This window comes from Lactuca sativa, chromosome 7 (genome assembly GCF_002870075.4).
Source record: "Lactuca sativa cultivar Salinas chromosome 7, Lsat_Salinas_v11, whole genome shotgun sequence".
Classification (NCBI taxonomy): domain Eukaryota; kingdom Viridiplantae; phylum Streptophyta; class Magnoliopsida; order Asterales; family Asteraceae; genus Lactuca; species Lactuca sativa.
Window position 1 is genome coordinate 91,797,732 of NC_056629.2, and position 7,135 is coordinate 91,804,866.

The following is a 7,135-nucleotide window of genomic DNA, read 5'->3' on the forward strand; positions in this document are numbered from 1 at the left end:
AAAAGAAAAATGAAAACAATTGATCCTTTTTGACAATAACTATTTTAATATTTTTCTTATACATTAATAAGTAATTTCTTTAAAATAATTATTACTTAAAACTTATTATTTTTGATGGTATTCAATTTAGTTATTGTTGTTTTCACAACTTTTAGAAAATGATAAGTTAAAATTTCAATACAATTAAACATAAATAACTAAATATAAGTTCATTATGAATTTATGATTATAGATATACAAATGGCGGAAAAAATATTTAATTAAATATTGTTATATCTTAAAAACTTGATAACTCAAAAAATGTTATCCCTTTAACCCCTAAGACTACGCGGTATGGGACGCAACGAGAAGCAACAATGCTGAGGTGGAAGACGGAAACGGCGTCACGACGCAGGGAGCACTGCCCCCCCCCCCCCCCCCAACTCGTTAAAGCTCATTATGGCGTCATCGTGGGCGTTACAACGGATTGCAACATATTAAAATTCGAACGTTATAATCACTTGACCGTTTGGGACGCAACGAGAAGCAACAATGCTGAGGTGGAAGACGGAAACGGCGTCACGACGCAGGGAGCACTGCCCCCCCCCCCCCCCCCCAACTCGTTAAAGCTCGTTATGGCGTCATCGTGGGCGTTACAACGGATTGCAACATATTAAAATTTGAACGTTATAATCACTTGACCGTTTGCAAACGGTCAATCTTAAATAAAAAAAATTTACCTTTTTGTTATAAATACTAATTTTAAATTTTAAACCTTTCTCTCATTCTCTCTATATCTTATACACATATTTTCTTTAAAATTTTAAAAAACGAAGCAAAACCCAAACACCCCCCCCCCCCCCCCCCCTCTCTCTATCATCAAACTCAAACATAACCTTGCATCTTGGATTCGCGGGTTATGAAATTTTTTTAACTTTTTATCATCTCTATTAGGTCAAAAATTATGGTTTATACTTCGTTTTTTTAGACAACTGTATTTTTCTATAGTGTAATATGTGTTTGCGGTTGTGTTCACGGCCAGGTTGGTGTGTACCCCCGTAAACGAGTTTACAGCCATAAACTCGTTCACGATCGTGAACCCGTGTACGTCCCATGTTTCATATATATATATATATATATATATATATATATATATATATATATATATATATATATTCTAATAAATAAATAGTTTTAATCTCCTTTTGCCAAGTGTCACTCTAATACAACTTCTCATTAATATTAGGTAATGTGTCATGTAGATGTATTACGCAACTCATTTCAAAATTCAAATTTATATTTTCTATTTATATATTAAATTTGAAGTTATAATAATTTTAAAAATTTGATATATCTCTTAATTAATAATTTATTTAAAATGACTTATTTAAGATAATTGATTAATAATTATAAATTTTTATTATAAAAATTTAATTAATTTTATAACCGTGGTTCCCACGGGTTGTAAGCTAGTATGTATATATATATATATATATATATATATATATATATATATATATATATATATATATATATATATATATAGGGTTGAGATCGGTTTTGAACTCAAAGTTTTCCGAGAACTAAAAGTGGAGCATTGGATCAAAAGTAATTCGTTAAGGACATGATCGTCATCTTACCAATCTTATTTAATGTTTAATTTTTTTGTGTTATTTAACATATTAATATAAATGTCTAAAAATTAACAAAATAACACAAAATTTTGGATTTATTTTTTAAAAAAAAAAGTAATTTTCAATTTTTTTTAAATGGAGATTTTTTAATTTTTTTCAAAAAACATGAATTTTTCGAAAAAAATGAAAAAAAAATATTTCTTAAAAAAATGCATCTTTTTTTCAAAAAAAAAACTGCATTTTTTCTAGAAAAAAAAAATTGTACTTTTTTTTTCAAAAAAACTGCATTTTTTTTTTCAGAAAAACTACATTTTTTTCAAAAAAAATAAAAATAAAAACTGCGATTTTTATAAAAAAGTGCAATTTTTTTCAAAACTGCATTTTTTAACAAAAATCAACGTTTTAGGTGCATATATTCATATTTTTTCAAATGCATATATGCATATTTCTTATACTATAGTATTCTTCATTAAATTATTAAAAATCTCATTTTTATTAATCAATCTATAAACATAATACAAGTATTTTATTAGATACAAAGTAAAATATAAAACACTACAAAGATTCACACTGTTATCATTTCTTCATATCAAGATTTCCATATTTTCTTTAATTTATCACTTTTCACCTCTTCAATATTTTCAACAAATTCTTCAAAACCTACAAGAAAATTTTAAAAAAAAAAATGATTAATGCAAGAACACTCAGAAAAATGCACAAGTATATATCATGTAAGATTCACATGTGATTATATCATGTGAGATTCAAATGCGATTATATAATGTGATATTCACATGGGATTGTATCTTTTAAGATTCAAATGTGAAATTCACAAAAAAAATAAAAAAATAAAAATAATTAACAAAGACCACTCACACAAAATGCGTGTGTGCATATTAACGTAATTCATATGTGATTCACTAGTGATTTACATGTGAATCACATGTAATTCATATGTTATTCACTTGTGATTTACATGTGAATCACATGTAATTGATATATGATTCACTAGTGATTTACATGTGAATCACATGTAATTCATATGTTATTCACTTGTGATTTACATGTGAATCACACCCCAAAACCGAGAACGGCGGAAACGTTCTGGGGCGGAGGACGTCATGTAATGTTTCACAACACAGTAATAGTAAACAAGCAAACAACATCATCCATTGCATTAAATATATAATTTTAATACAAGTGTGTTCTGTACAGTTATAGACACCAAAAAATAATGTAAATCAAAATAAAGAGATGAGTCCTGAATGCGCTCCATCTTCTCAAAAGTTGGTCTCGGTACTTGTCTACTGATGACCTGAGAATACAAGTTATTTTGAAAGAGTTTATCAGCATTAATACTGGTGAGTTCATAAGTATTTTAGTGTCGGTGTTTGTTATCAAAAACGTTTGAACATGTCCCAAGTGTAAGTTTGTAAAATGTATGTAAATGTTTGTAAGTGTTTGTAAAAGTTTGAATCTCTTAGAAAAACCTATATTTTCTATTAAAGTAGCCTTCTACCAAGGCTTAACTGTTTTGTATGTTCGTTTGTTGTAAAAGTGTGTAATTTCCCAAGTGTAACTATCATTAACAAAATATAGTTTGTACATTTATGTTTAAGTGAAATAATCACTAAATGTATGTAATGGGTAAATTAATGTAGTACCGTAGTGTTGTATTATAGGAACTACTGTTGTACTAACTACCTTAAACCGGATTTATATTAAGGTATCATGTGATTAATTGTACCATATTATCGACTGAGTAACAACGACAAATGTAGGTCGTAAAAAGGTATGACGTTTGGCACCCGCAGACCTGCATGTCCGGCTGTAGCTAGCAGCAAGGTGTAGGATAGTCAATCCAGTATAAATCTATACGCAAACTCACGCTCTCCCTCCAAGAGACTCTGGTTACAACTCGGGCCAAGACATTTAAGGCATGCCCGATACAGTGGATCACAATTGTAAACGTATTCATGTATAGGTAATGTAATGTTACTTGTTCTAGTATCGTTGTATATGTTCTCTTCCTAATATAGTTGTATATGTTCTTCTCTAGTTTCAATTTCAAAGAGCTCTATTCTTCTCTAGTATAGTTGTATGTGTTCTTCTCTAGTATAGTTGTATATGTTCCCTTTCTAGTATAGTTGTAAATGTTCTCATAGTAATAAGTATTGACTCATGAATGAACTGACTCATTGATCTAGAAATTGTAGTAGTATGATCCTGTGTTACTCCGATGGTAACTTACTAATGATGTAACTGATACGCATGAATATGGAAGTACTTTTATGTCTATATATGCACATATGATATATAATTAATATTGAAACAACCCTCAGACGGCTACCTGACATCCCACCAGACCACATCTAAATCGAGGAAAAGGAAATAGGGCGGATGGCCTTCCTAAGCCTTTTAAACATTTCTTATATATCAATGCATATATGGACATGCAATTTATAAGAAGTATAACAAAGTTTAAATAAAAGTATTTGCTAAGAAAAGAGTTTGTAAAACATTTTGAAATAAAGTAGCTTGATAAACATTTTGAAACAGTGATGAAATCATTGGTTTTGTAGTTATTAATCACATGTGATTGATGTAATAACTATAAGTATCCAACTTGTATTCCCCCCCCCCCCCCCATAAAAGCATTTAAAACATTTAAAAGTATTTCAAAGGTTAATTAAAGGGGTATGAACTCACCTGTAGTGAGTGGTTCTGATGACAATGTTGGATTTGATGCTATGTGTCAAGTGGTGACTTGAGTACACACGCGAATCCTATTAAGCATATATTGTACATACGTGATTATAATTAGCATTATGAACGACTAACTAATGTAATGGGGACCACCTTAGGGACTAGCAAACACTTGTAATGAAGTGTTACAATCACATATGATTGTATGAGGGTTTATAAGGCTATACAAGAGGGTGTATGGCCAAAATACACACTATATGTGTGTGTGCGGCCTAGTGTGCGGCCAACACATGTGTGCGGCCCTGTGTGCGGCCATGTGTGCTGCGAGATGGTGTGTGTTGCCAGAACATGGTGTTCTTGGTACCTTTTTATGAAGATCTTCAAGGAGAATGGATGATACTTGAGAGGATTTCGTGTTCTATGTTTGAAGAAGTGTTCAAAAATGACTAAGTATGGTATATATAGGTGGAGTGTGCAGTTGGGAAGGGTGTGAGGCCGCAAACACAAGTGTGTGGCCGCACACTCAAGTGTATGGCCGCACACTCCATGTGTTGGAGTGTTTGGCCCGGTTTTGATTCCTACACTTCGAGTTAACCCTTTTTAACACTCCTACCTTGATTATAACACATTTAGAACGCTTCATTAGTCTCTAAAGGGCACTACCATATAGTAAAATAAGTCTAATATTGGAAAGAATTGAAGAGTGTATGCGAGAAGTTTTTCGGGTTGTCACAATTACATGTAATCATATGTGAATTACTTGTGGTTTACATGTGTCACACGTAATTCATATGTGAATTACATGTGATTTACATATGAATCATGTGTGAATTACATGTGAATCACATGTAATTCTTATGTGATTTACATGTGAATCACATGTAATTCATAATTGATGGGTTTTGGTCATAAGACATCCTATGTGCTCATACAAACCCTAAAGCTTGGATCTAGGTTTCTCTATTGTACATACTTTGATTCCAAGACTTGAACCCTAATTCTAGCATATGGAAATCAGAATTCACATGTAAATAGGTTTAAGAACATACCTTGATTGTTATGTAGCAATAACAATCCAATTCCTCCTTGAATTGACCTTGGAAAGCAGAGAGTCACAAGTGTCACTCCTCTAATGGCTTACAAACACCATAAGCAAGTGGAGAAGGTATAAGGAGAGAGGAGGGAGGTTAGAATTCGTATTTGGGACCTCTTGGGAAGGGATACCCGAATTCATAACCCTAGGGGTGTTTATATAGGTGTAGAGATAGGGTTTCAGTCATTATCCTTATCTAGTTGATTATCCATTAAGCAACCAATAAGATAATCCTTGAATCCTTATCATACTTGAATTCTAAGGCTTTGCAACCTTAAATTCGTTCACCATACTCATAAGATAATCCTTACCTTATTTTGTAACTATCACATAATTACAATTCAGCCCCTCAAGTTTAATTAATTACACTTGATCACAAAATTAATTCTCAATTAATTATTGACCAATATTAATTAAACAAATATGATTTCTCCTTTAATATATTATCCTTATAACATATTAATAAATCATATTATCCTCTCTCTCTATATATATTTCTCCAATCAAGTTGCTTTGGTGAAGGCAACCCAAAAGGACCATGCACCATCGGGTCAAGTACATACCAAAATAGTTATGGACTTAGACACTAATCTAACAGTCTCCCACTTGGATAAGTCTAACAACTATTCTGCGTATGACTTCGAATCCCGATCTGCAATCGTAGCTTTCCAAAGCCGCTGTCAACTCTGATCATATCAAATACGCGTGTCCTTAGATAAGGGATCATATATTCCTCCATTCTAGATATCATATGAGATATGATTTCAAATCATTCTCTTTGTACTCTATCTCGATTCCCGATTTATGACGACTGACTAATTGAACAAATCAAATTAGCCCTAGCCCGGCCGAGCATTTACGTTTGTCATCACTAAACCATCGAGGGGCCCAAAGATATCGCTTTTATCCTACTTTGGATAAAAGGAACGGATAAACTTTGATACAATGCTCGCTTGCACTCACGCACCGAATCACACACAACAATATGTTTTATAACACCAAGTTACTGGTGCGTTTACATATTATCAATGTGCAACCGATTTGCAAGATACAACTCACACATCTCGGTTTCAAGAATATAAGATGTTATCGTCTCACCAATCACTCGTGATACAATCCACGGAGTGATCCAAGTGAGCGTGGGTTTAATCCAATGCTCAAATCATATTCATAAGCACTCATGAACGTTGCAGCAAACATTTGCTTATGTCTAATACTTTTCTAGACAATCCACACACCAATTCACGACAGTCTTCATTCATATCTACTTCCAACATATGAACGACTGTGGCCCGTTTGAATAATTCGATTATTCTTAATAAACTCAATTATTCTGGAAGTCAAAACATGCAAATGTGAAACACAAGAATAATACTAATCCCATATGGCCTCAAACCTTTGAGTATAAATAAAACACCTTTTATTTATCACCATATTGATTACTCATTATTTGTCGTTTCGGGTAATCAACTTCTTACTTGAATTCCAACACTTGTCCCATGCTCCTAGCGTGCACACAATGTTTACCTATGGTTCTTACTTTGAGAAATAGATCATATTGAACACAATTCCAATCTTTCTCATTTCACAACTCCAAATCCGTTTTTCATAAGTTAAAGAATATCAAATTCTTGCTACTTATAAAATATGCTAGATTCTAACATTCTATGCAACTATCCTTTCGTAATGTCACTGCACCAAAGTCACCAAGACTATTGCCAAT